Genomic DNA, 13,732 nt, shown 5'->3' with positions numbered 1-13,732 from the left:
GGTTCAAATGTCCCTCCAACCTGCCCTGCTTCTGGCCACATAGCGTATAGTGGGGAGCTATGAACGTAACTTCGGCCCAAACACACACTCTCTTAAAACTTCACTCACGGTATCATATAATATAGCCCAACATTAGCTTCCGCAAAAGCTGCGAGTATCTCATACCCTCATGGCAGCTTATAGCCTTTGGCTTGTTCAAATCAGGAAAAATACATGGATAATAGTGTTACCTCCTTCAGTGTATGTGCACTTTCTAGATGATACCGTGAGACAGTGAAGGAGAAGAAGAAGTGGATTCAAACACTGTCATTTTTGGATTTAAAGATTAAACAATTACGGAAATCTGTTAATTTTCTTATAAAAATATTATTGACTGTAAATGGACGAATTACCTCTGTGTGACTCATTTGTCAAATGAGATATGATTTCATGAACTAACATTAAATTAGGTACGAAAGAGTTCTTTTGAGACCCCTGGGAGATGTCTTTCTGTATGGGGGATATATTTCAGTTCAATTCCGGTTTAAACTTTATATAAGTTTACTTTTGAATCTGTTTGAAGAAAGGGTATCCGGTATGGGGATCCCCGTTACTGAGTCGCTACTTATGACAGCAGATATAATTTAGTTTACACTGGTATTCTATGCTTAGAATACCAGTGTTAGGGAGTTCATTTATTAAATTGCGTCTCATGATAGATATCATAGAATTGATCTTGAATTGACATTGAGAGTTTCTGTATTGGTACTATGAGCAATTATCTAAATTCTAGTATTCGTTTTATGTTTGTTTCTTTTATGTACATATTCGGTTATATATAGAGGTTTTGTCTTGAAATATATTGCGCTATGGCACTGAATGGCGGTTTTTGCAGTACTGTGGTTCTTCAACAATAATAATGTTCATTCCGTTATACTTAGCAACTATTTGTGAGTCTTAGATATATTTGTTTTCAAACTAGGCAATGATAACAAATTCGTATGTGTATAGCGTGATGTCAGAGTGGAGGTGTGCATGCAATTAGCCAATAGGGATACATACGATTCTGTTTAAGTTGCACCTCCCCACCATTACCTGCAAATTCCTTGAGAAAGGGGCGGAGTCCCGAAACGCGCGTCGGAACGGTCAGACGCCACCGCTGAGACCTGTTTATCCTGCTGTCCGAGCCACAGAAATTGTGAGGTGAGACTATAATTCTGCATTGGAGGGTCCTAATAACCACACTGAAGATACACGGCGAGATCCGAGTCTCACGGTATCATCTAGAAAGTGCACATACACTGAAGGAGGTAACACTGTTATCCATGTATTTTTCCTGATTTGAACAAGCCAAAGGCTATAAGCTGCCATGAGGGTATGAGATACTCGCAGCTTTTGCGGAAGCTTATGTTGGGCTATATTATATGATACCGTGAGTGAAGTTTTAAGAGAGTGTGTGTTTGGGCCGAAGTTACGTTCATAGCTCCCCACTATACGCTATGTGGCCAGAAGCAGGGCAGGTTGGAGGGACATTTGAACCATAACATTGACACAGCTACAAGATATGTCACTGAGGTTTCTGTAGGAATTACCTATTATGGATTACAATTGCTGTAACACGCTGTGTTTCCTGTGACTGTCCTCATATATTGGCAACAAGATATTTGCCTATGCTTTTAAGTGATCACACACTGTTACAGTTGGAGTACTTGCAACATAACGAGACATTCTTGTTCGAGGAGTACCCGAAACATAACGAGACATTCTTGTTCTATATAATATCATAGAGTTATAGATTTAGCGGACACTCTTTAGGGTTCTAACATTAATAGAGTCCTGGTTTGGTGGTGTCTATTCACACTCCCTGGGGACGCCCTGGGAGTGATAGTGAAGTTTTTCACTTTTTGGTACTATTATTGTTTTTTCTTGATTTTTACGTTTTATTTTTTTGTGCTGATTGTTGGATACGGATGTGTTTGGTGAGATACTCGCAGCTTTTGCGGAAGCTAATGTTGGGCTATATTATATGATACCGTGAGTGAAGTTTTAAGAGAGTGTGTGTTTGGGCCGAAGTTACGTTCATAGCTCCCCACTATACGCTATGTGGCCAGAAGCAGGGCAGGTTGGAGGGACATTTGAACCATATCATTGACACAGCTACAAGATATGTCACTGAGGTTCCTGTAGGAATTACCTATTATGGATTACAATTGCTGTAACACGCTGTGTTTCCTGTGACTGTCCTCATATATTGGCAACAAGATATTTGCCTATGCTTTTAAGTGATCACACACTGTTACAGTTGGAGTACCCGAAACATAACGAGACATTCTTGTTCGAGGAGTACCCGAAACATAACGAGACATTCTTGTTCTATATAATATCATAGAGTTATAGATTTAGCGGACACTCTTTAGGGTTCTAACATTAACAGAGTCCTGGTTTGGTGGTGTCTATTCACAATCCCTGGGGACGCCCTGGGAGTGATAGTGAAGTTTTTCACTTTTTGGTACTATTATTGTTTTTTCTTGATTTTTACGTTTTATTTTTTGTGCTGATTGTTGGATACGGATGTGTTTGGTGGATGGGGTATGTGTGGATCTGAATGAACTTACATCAGATGTTTCCCCTATGTTTGTTATGATTGCATAGTGTGAAAGATCACACTGGAACATATCCTTTGTTGAAAAATAAAAACTTCTTTATTCTAAGACTCATTGGCTGGGATTCTTGATTTTTATTATTATATAGTCTGGGACCGGACTTCATCCCGTGCCTGAGCATATCTTCTAATAATTGGGTGGTGCGGTCACATCATATCTCATATAGAAATAATTGAGTCCAGGCCTGGACCAAATAAAATATTTCCCTTGAAGGAAAGAGAAAGGAGTATGGACTTAGAAATCAGATCCGCAGACCAAGACCTCAACCAGAGCGCCCGGCGGGCTAGGACTGCAAAGCCAAAGGCCTTTGCATTTAGGCAAATAATTTGCATGTTTGCATCATAGATAAAAGAATTAACAATTCTCAGAGCTTTAATTCTGTCTTGAATATCCTCGAAGGGAGACTCCACCTCAATGAGTTCCGACAAAGAGTCGCACCAGTAGGTAGCTGCCCCGGAAACCGCGGCAACTGCAGCCACCGGTTGAAATAAAAATCCTGTATATTGAAAAATCTTTCTCAGAAAGGTTTCCATTTTCTTATCCATCGGCTCTCTGAACGAAGAACTATCCTCAAGAGGTATAGTAGTACGTTTAGCAAGCATAGAATTAGCACCATCCACCTTAGGAATGGAGCCCCACAAATCCAGTTGAGAGTCCGGGAACAACTTTTTTAAAAGTAGACAAGAGGGAAAAGGAAGAACCAATACTTTCCAATTCGTTCTTAATAATGTTTGCCATCTTAACCAGCACAGGAAAAGTCAAAGGAACTTTCCTGTCTTCGTAAACTCTGTCCAACTTAGGTATAATCGGTTCTTCAGGCAGCGCGGCCTCTGGAACCTCGATCATAGACAGAACCTCCTTTAATAAAAAACGCAAGGTATTCTCTGGGGGCGGGTCCCACACACTGATGCGTACGCTTGACGGAGACGCCTGAGAGCTACGCCAAGGGAAGGACTAGGCAAGATGCCAGCAACTAGGTGAATCTCCCACAGGGATAGTCCTGATTGAGGGGCTGCAAAGGAGGAGTCTAAGCTCTGGCTGGGATCCACAGCCGGTGGACTGAAAGCCCCTCCGCGTGTCACTCACACGCGGGTCAGATCACTCCCTAGGTGAAGCCTGGTCGAGTGGGAGTACAGCGCAAGGTGAAGTTGTCGTTTAGTTTCCTATTTTGTAAAGTGAGCTAACCTTACTCATCTTGGTTGCTGTCTCTCTCTCTCCTGCGAGCACGCTGGGAGTTATTTCCACTTTGGTGGATGCATGGTTACCACTAAGTTGCACTGGTTATAACCTGTGCAGCCCTGAGCCCCCTAATATATAAGGGCTGTGGAATTCAAGGGGTACACTCTGTGCTTTGCCGTTTCCCATTTCTTCTCCCCCATCATATTTAGCCTGGGGCAGTCTGGCCTTTATAGGGCTAAAGAAATCCAAAAGGAGTAGCAGCAAAAAATAAGTGTTTATAAGGCACAACACAACATTAACAGCAACGTTTCGGTATTGCTACCTTAATCATGCTAAACATCATACTCAAATGATTCTATTTATACCTTAACACCACTAGGTGGCGCTGCAGATGCAGCTTCCTATTAACCCCTAATATACAAAATTATTTAAAACAATAATACAATGTATTCATTATAGTCTAGTTACAATCACAATGACACATATAATACAATGTATTCATAGAATCATATTACAATCTCAATCACAGACTGATAAACAGATAGAAAATTGTTTATAGAAAAATAGACATATCCAGATCCTTATTTAACCCATTAGGTTCCATAGTGCCTAATTTCCAAATCCAAAAGCACTCTCTCTGTTTAAGAAGGAGTTCTCTATTCCCTAACCTTCTTGGCATTTCTATTTTCTCAATAATTTGAAAACGCAATTGCCCAATTGAATGGCCCTTTTCCACAAAATGCTGTGCTACTGGTGCTTTTAAGTTCTTAGTTCTAATGGAGCTTTTATGTTCAATTATCCTATCTTTGATAGTTCTAGTCGTCTCACCGACATAGCCCCGCCCACATGGGCATTTAATTAAGTAAACTACATAGGTGGTTAAGCAAGTGTGGAAGCCATTAATTTTAAACTTTTTCCCAGAAGTTGGATGAACAAATATGGGCCCTTTGGTCATGTTATTGCAACATGAGCATCCCAAACAGGGAAAACACCCCTCATTCTTACTTTTGATGTATTTTTGTTTTAATTTAAAGTTTGTCCCTATGTCTGCTCTAACTAGTTGTTGTTTTAAGTTAAAACTTTGCTTATAAGCTGGCATGGGTAAATTTTTAAATTCCTTAATTTGGGGGTTACATTCAGAGAGTATTGACCAATGTTTCCTCATAATGCGTTGGATTTGGTTAGACTGGGAATTAAATTCAGATACAAATATTAGGCGCTCCTCTTTATTATTTTGCTTCTGTTTTACCTTCAGTAAGCTTTCTCTAGAGACTGATAGCGCATGATTAATTTCAGGTTCTAATATATCCGATGGATATCCTCTCTTAGTAAATCTGTCAGCCATTCTATCATTCTTGTTTTTAATAAATTATCATCAGTAATAATTCTGCGGGCTCGTAAAAATTGACTACGGGGGAGGGCCTTAAGGAGAGATCCAGGATGAGCACTATCAAAGTGCAATAAACTATTTCTATCTGTCTCCTTCCTAAACAGATCTACCTTCAGCTCTCTTCCATTTTTAATGATCTTAGTGTCAAGAAAAGTAATCTCACTTTCACTCCAAGTCAACTTGAATTTTATATGGCCAGATGCTCCATTTATATCTTCCACAAACTTCAATAGGGATCCAACGTCGCCCCACCATATCCCAAAGATATCATCGATATAGCGCCACCAACAGGCGCCATACCGATGAAACCTAGGATTGGAAAAAAAATTTTTTTCTTCGAATACATTCATAAAAATGTTAGCATAATTTGGGGCGACGTTGGACCCCATTGCAGTACCCTGTATTTGTAGGAAATACTCATCTCCAAACAAAAAATAATTACAGTAAAGAATCAATTCCAATAGCTGAAGAAGAAAGTGAATCTGAGCTTTAGAATAGTTTTTATCCATATCTAATACCATCTTAATAGCACCCATACCGCTCTCATGAGTAATTGATGTATATAAACTTTCTACATCTAAGCTATATAGAATGAATTTGTCAGATACATAGAAACATAGAAACATAGATATTGACGGCAGATAAGAGCCATAGGCCCAGCAAGTCTGCCCCACCTTACCTAACAGTATAAACTTATCTAGTTCGTAGGATAGCCCTATGCTTGTCCCATGCATTTTTAAAGTCCCCCACAGTGTTTGTTGCTACTACCTCTTGAGGAAGTTTATTCCATAAATCAATCACTCTTTCTGTAAAGAAGTGCTTCCTCAAATTACTCCTGAATCTACTACCCTTTAGCTTGAGCTCATGACCCCTTGTTCTTGAATTTTCCATTTTATGTAAAATACCCACAGCCTCAGTTTTACTAAACCCTTTAATGTACTTGAAAGTTGCTATCATATCACCTCTTTCCCTTCTCTCCTCTAAGCTATACATATTTAGGTCATTGAGCCTATCCTGGTAAGTTTTATTTTTTAGACCATGTACCATTTTGGTAGCCCTCCTTTGCACAGATTCAAGTTTGTTAATATCCTTCTGAAGATATGGCCTCCAGAACTGCACACAATACTCAAGATGAGGCCTAACTAATGATCTATAAAGTGGCATAAGAACCTTACTATTTCTGCTGCAAATACCTCTACCAATACATCCAAGCATTCTGCTAGCCTTACTCGCTGCCTTACTACATTGTTTACTAAGTTTTAAATCATCTGAAATAATAATTCCCAAGTCCTCTTCCTCGTCTGTAACAGTCAGTAAAGTGTCATTGAGTCTGTAATTAACATTTGGATTTTTCTTCCCTAAATGCATTATTTTACACTTTGCTGTGTTAAACTTTAGATCCCAGTCGTTTGTCCAATCCTCCAATTGTTGTATATCACTTCTCATTTTGTCTACCCCCCCTGGAACATCCACTCTGTTGCAAATTTTTGTATCATCTGCAAATAGACATACTTTCCCCTGTAGCCCTTTGCTGATATCGCAGATAAATATGTTAAACAAAACAGGCCCCAGAACTGACCCCTGAGGAACACCACTAGTAACAGCCCCCTCTGCTGAATGAACTCCATTTACTAAGACACTTTGTTTTCTGTCCTTAAGCCAGCATTCCACCCAGTTCACAATTTTTGAATCTAGACCAAGGAGATATAGTTTGTGAATAAGTTTATTGTGTGGGACGGTGTCAAATGCTTTGCTGAAATCTAGATATGCTACATCAACTGCTCCTCCCTTGTCTAATACTTTTGTTACATAATCAAAGAAGTCAATTAGATTAGTCTGACATGATCTCCCTGAAGTAAAACCATGCTGATTTTGGTCCTCTAAATTGTTTGTCTTTATGTAAGTCATAATTCTTTCCTTTAAGAGGCTTTCCATTAATTTCCCTACTACTGAAGTTAAACTAACTGGCCTGTAGTTGCCAGATTCTTCTCTACTGCCCTTTTTATGAAGAGGTATTACATTTGCTATTCTCCAATCATCTGGGACAGCTCCTGTTAATAGTGACTGATTAAACAGATCAGTTAATGGGACAGTTAGCACTGAACGAAGTTCTTTTAAAACCCTTGGATGAATATTATCAGGACCCACTGCCTTTGTAACATTTATTTTTGATAATGCTAACAAAACCTCATCCTCTGTAAAAAGATTACTGTTAAGCTTGTTTCTATTTTGCATAGCATCCCTTAATGTAGACATTGTATCTTCACAATCTTTAGTGAAAACAGAACAGAAGTAATCATTGAGACAGTCTGCAATCTGCTTATCTCCTTCTATTATTCTACCATCAACTGATTTCAATTTTACTATTCCTACCTTATTTTTTCTTCTTTCACTGATATATCTAAAGAATGTTTTGTCCCCATGTTTTACTGACTGTGCTATCTTCTCTTCTGCATCAGCTTTAACCTTCCTAATTAACTGCTTAGTCTTTTTTTGTTGGAGTCTCCATATTTTCATATCATCATCTGCTTGTGTGTGTCTGTAATTTTTATAAGCTATCTTTTTTGTCTTTACAGCATGTGCTACTTCTTTGGAAAACCAAATTGGTTTCCGCTTTCTTTTACTTTTACAGACATGTCTAATACAGTGTGCGGTTGCATCTAAAATGGCACCTTTCACAAATTCCCACTGTTCTTGAACCCCTGTAATAAGATTTTTCCCCTTTAAATAGTTTTTTAGGTATTCTCCCATTAATGAAAAATCTGCCGTCCTAAAGTCTAAAACTTTTGTTTTAGTCTGGGTGTACAGTTCCTGAACATGAATACTAAACCAAACAGATTGATGATCACTGGATCCTAAGTTCTCACCTACAGACACATCTGAAACTGTATCACTGTTTGTAAGTATTAGATCTAATATAGCTTCCTTACGAGTTGGTACCTTGACTAATTGTTCAAGTGATTCCCCTAGCAGAGATTCAAGAATATACCTGCTTCTAGCCGATCTAGCAGAAGGAATCTTCCAGTCTATATCTGGCAAATTAAAGTCCCCCAGTACTATAACCTTACCCTTCATGGTCATTTTGGTTATTTAATCTAATAACAGATTGTCCAGTTTTTCATCCTGCAATGGAGGCCTATATACAACCCCTATTCTAAAAACATTTTTATCTCCAATTTCCAAAGTCACCCAAATACTTTCCACCTCATCATTTGTTCCTACAATTTCAGTAACCTTTATATTTTCATTTACATACAAAGCAACTCCTCCACCTTTCTTTCCTACTCTGTTCTTTTTAAATAACCTGTATCCAGGTATGACTATGTCCCAGTCATGCAAATCATTGTACCATGTTTCTGTTATAGCTACTAAATCCAAGTTGTCCCTAGTCATTATTGAAATGAGTTCAGGTAATTTATTTCCTAAGCTGCGAGCATTTGTGCTCATGGCACGAAGAATTTTTCTACTACAAAATCCAAGGTGTCTATCTTTCTTAAAAAATCACTTGTATCTTTCAAAAAAGAATTGGATATTTCAACAAATGGTCTAAGAATACGATCCAGAAAGATAGACACATTGGTCAAGATAGATTGAGTGCTTGCCACTATTGGGCGGCCTGGGGGAGTCTGTAAATTTTTATGCACTTTTGGTAATGTATAAAGCACCGGAGTGCAGGGATGTTCTATATACAAAAACTTAAACAGATCTTTATCAATAAGGCCAAAATTCAAAGCTCTCTGGCATAACTTTTTCAACTCATTCTGAATAGAAAATACAGGATTATTTGGCAATTTCTTGTCAGTTTCTTCACTGCAATGGGGTCCAACGTCGCCCCAAATTATGCTAACATTTTTATGAATGTATTCGAAGAAAAATTTATTTTTTCCAATCCTAGGTTTCATCGGTATGGCGCCTGTTGGTGGCGCTATATCGATGATATCTTTGGGATATGGTGGGGCGACGTTGGATCCCTATTGAAGTTTGTGGAAGATATAAATGGAGAATCTGGCCATATAAAATTCAAGTTGACTTGGAGTGAAAGTGAGATTACTTTTCTTGACACTAAGATCATTAAAAATGGAAGAGAGCTGAAGGTAGATCTGTTTAGGAAGGAGACAGATAGAAATAGTTTATTGCACTTTGATAGTGCTTATCCTGGATCTCTCCTTAAGGCCCTCCCCCGTAGTCAATTTTTACGAGCCCGCAGAATTATTACTGATGATAATTTATTAAAAACAAGAATGATAGAAATGGCTGACAGATTTACTAAGAGAGGATACCCATCGGATATATTAGAACCTGAAATTAATCATGCGCTATCAGTCTCTAGAGAAAGCTTACTGAAGGTAAAACAGAAACAAAATAATAAAGAGGAGCGCCTAATATTTGTATCTGAATTTAATTCCCAGTCTAACCAAATCCAACGCATTATGAGGAAACATTGGTCAATACTCTCTGAATGTAACCCCCAAATTAAGGAATTTAAAAATTTACCCATGCCAGCTTATAAGCAAAGTTTTAACTTAAAACAACAACTAGTTAGAGCAGACATAGGGACAAACTTTAAATTAAAACAAAAATACATCAAAAGTAAGAATGAGGGGTGTTTTCCCTGTTTGGGATGCTCATGTTGCAATAACATGACCAAAGGGCCCATATTTGTTCATCCAACTTCTGGAAAAAAGTTTAAAATGAATGGCTTCCACACTTGCTTAACCACCTATGTAGTTTACTTAATTAAATGCCCATGTGGGCGGGGCTATGTCGGTGAGACGACTAGAACTATCAAAGATAGGATAATTGAACATAAAAGCTCCATTAGAACTAAGAACTTAAAAGCACCAGTAGCACAGCATTTTGTGGAAAAGGGCCATTCAATTGGGCAATTGCGTTTTCAAATTATTGAGAAAATAGAAATGCCAAGAAGGTTAGGGAATAGAGAACTCCTTCTTAAACAGAGAGAGTGCTTTTGGATTTGGAAATTAGGCACTATGGAACCTAATGGGTTAAATAAGGATCTGGATATGTCTGTTTTTCTATAAACAATTTTCTATCTGTTTATCAGTCTGTGATTGAGATTGTAATATGATTCTATGAATACATTGTATTATATGTGTCATTGTGATTGTAACTAGACTATAATGAATACATTGTATTATTGTTTTAAATAATTTTGTATATAAGGGGTTAATAGGAAGCTGCATCTGCAGCGCCACCTAGTGGTGTTAAGGTATAAATAGAATCATTTGAGTATGATGTTTAGCATGATTAAGGTAGCAATACCGAAACGTTGCTGTTAATGTTGTGTTGTGCCTTATAAACACTTATTTTTCGCTGCTACTCCTTTTGGATTTCTTTGGACTGATGTTTCAGAGACTGGAGTGGGTCTCTTGAGTAGCTGGCAAAGGGGCCGTTGTGTGCTGAGTCATTGACTTTGAACTTTATAGGGCTAATCCACCCTACTCAGGGAAAGGGTTCTCCAGTGGCAAATAATACTACTCCAATCTGTGGAGCATACAGCAATTAACGATAAGTCATAGTTGACAGAAGGGACATTTCCAGTAAGGAGAAGGTAAGTTAAAGAGGGACCACAGCTTTCCTTTTTATTAGGCTCATAAAGTGATCCTGGCTGAGTTGGAACAAGGTGACCCAAAGTGTAAACAGCGAGCTGGGCTGCTCTACTTGGCACAATGGAGTGCCGCTATCTTTGTGAGTATTTTGATTCTATCTGTGCATCACTATAAATGGTCCGCTTTACAGACTCACACATGTGCTGCATGTATTTGTGTTTGTTCCTGTTTTTGAGGTTTACCAACCCTCTTTCTAGAGGCAGCGAGCTGGGCTGTTGTAAATGGCCTAGCCTGCTCTACTTGGCACACTGGAGTGACGCTATTCTTGTGAGTATTCTGAATTCACCTCTGCCTCAGTCCATCAGTCATATTTAATAGATTTACACATGTGTCGTATGTATTTGTGTTTTTCTCTTTTATGAGTGTGCCCTGTTGAAGGCCCAGCCTGTAACTATAGGCACAACGGAGTGCCATTTGAATCTGTGAGTACCCTGTATATATCTACTCTATTCTACCCTACCTTCTTATCGATACACACATGTGGTGTTCTCTTTGTTTTTTTTCTTCTTCAGTATGGTGGACAAATTAGCAGTTAAAGAAAAAAGAAAAGAAGTTAAGGATATTAATCTTTGCTCATCCACTAAATTGGTAGGACAGAAGAACACACTTTATTTTTCCTTTTTCTTCCGCTGTGGATATTGGATGAATTGGGAAGGACTGGGACTTCGCTATTCTTTTGGAAATTCACTTGAGTATTATATTTACTGTTAAATTGCTGAAATACTTGGTCCATCATTTATAAATTTGTGCCCTTCTGCAGGGGCTAATGGTTGTATAATATTAGCATAAGGGGTAACTAATAGTAGTGATTCTGGTAATATTGGTACTCTTACAGGAATATAATTAATTTTCCATGCTATTAAGTAATTATGAGGGGGGCTTTTAGTAGAACAGCGGGGTTGGTTAACTACGGGTTAAAAACAGGCGTTTTATATTCACAAGTGAAATATCCAAGGGTATAACCCAACTGTTAGGGGAAGGATAGGGAGACAGGGGGAACAAGCTCAGAAGGTAGGTGGAGGGTAGTATACAAGGAGGGCCGACTCAAAGTGATTGGAAAGGGGAACTTAATTTCTCCTAAATATCCCTTATGGATAAATATCTCTCCTCCCTCTCTAATAATAGAGCGACAAACATGGCGGGAAGAAGGCAACAAGAGAAGAAAGTGGCTAGACGTAGTACTGAAATAGGACAGGAATCCCCTCAGGAAGTTGGAGCAGCCACAATAGGTAGTTCGGAACTTTTGAAACAAATTAGTGAATTATTTTTGCCTAAGCTTGATGCTTTACAGAATAGCGTAGACGCAATTTCACAAGAGATCAAACAAATTGCTGCTAGAGTAGGCCTAGCAGAACAACGTATTTCAGATCTGGAGGATAGGGATATAGAGAAAGATAGTGAATTGGCAAGCATTTGTAAACAAGTTAAATTTTTAAATGACAAAGTAAAAATTGCAGATACGAATGGGGGGGGGAGTCAGCCAGCTACTGTGAGGATGTATGCCTGTAGTTCTGCAAGTTTTGGGACTTTATCAGCCACAACCTGATGCAAAACCTTCTAAAAAAGGGAACATTTGGGGCAATAATAGTCTAAGATTCTGAGGGACCCTGAGGCAGATGCTTTAGTGAGACGCAGCTAGAAGTTTACATTGATCGCAAAATACCCAGCCGGATTGAGGAGAAGGTAGCGGGCGCCATCTTAGAAGGCTAATAGGAGCGGCTTCATTAAGCTTGTCTGTACTGAACACTCGCAAGGAGCCCTGTCGCCGTAGCATAACGGACCATATTTAAAGGCACATAACAGCTGTGCAGCGCTTAAATTGCAATATCTGTAACTCTGCCGGTCTGTAAGAGGAATACAGGGTGCCATCTTGGAAGGCTAAATGGAGTGGCTTCATTAGGCTTGCCTGTACTGAACAATTGCAAGGAGCCCTGTCGCAGTCACATAACGGACAAAAGTTAAAGGCACATAACAGTGGTGCAGCGCTTAAATTGCGCTATCAGTAACTCTGCTGGTCTGCAAGAGGAATTCAGGGCGTCATCTTGGAATATTATTTAAATCTATACCCTAAGGCCTCCTTATAAATAATCTCTAAAAAGATAATATAGCCTTATAATGGAGTTAACTGTGCCCCCCTGGCATATTATTATGCTGGTGGGCATCTTCTAGACATGCTGTCTTGGTCTCAGATTTGGCTATAACCTTGCTACAGCCAATTATTCCATAGCGGGCCACCATTTCATTTGTGGCAGATCCTATATTCCAAACAGCCCTCCAATTGCACAGCATGCGGCGGATGGCGCCCTTACACCTGTGCGTGCCTCAGGAAGCACGACATGACACTGAAGGGAACATCCGTTACCAGAGCTGCAGATATTGGCTCCAAGGTAGAGAATGTTGTGCCCACACGGGATGCAATATCATTAAGATTCCTGCGGATTACAAAAAGAACACTCCTTAATAAGCTATTCAGTTCTTTATTGTTTTGCTTATTTGCCTACTATGGACTTGATAAATCCTGTTTGCCCTTTTGTATAGGTGGCTTAATCATAAACCAGGCACATGGTGGACAGTTCACACGTCCTTACATGGTGAAATCATAACGGATATTTATGTCTTGCAAAGGTGTACTGTGTTACACATACAGAGCGCTTACCAACATGTTTTACAAGGACCTTTATATACCAGCGTTTCTCAGGGGGGTTTATGGGGGACCCTCGGGAAACACTTAACACAGTATCCACTAAGAATGGACTACTAAGACCGTTGTCCTATTGCTTACCATATATTCTAATGTGTGATTTGTTTCTATATAATAGTATTTACAGATGCTCATATGTACAATTCTTTCAATAGCAAAATGGCTGCTCTGTCTAGTGTTAATATAGTAC

Source organism: Bombina bombina, chromosome 2 (genome assembly GCF_027579735.1).
Source record: "Bombina bombina isolate aBomBom1 chromosome 2, aBomBom1.pri, whole genome shotgun sequence".
Classification (NCBI taxonomy): domain Eukaryota; kingdom Metazoa; phylum Chordata; class Amphibia; order Anura; family Bombinatoridae; genus Bombina; species Bombina bombina.
Note: the sequence above shows the minus strand (reverse complement) of the source record.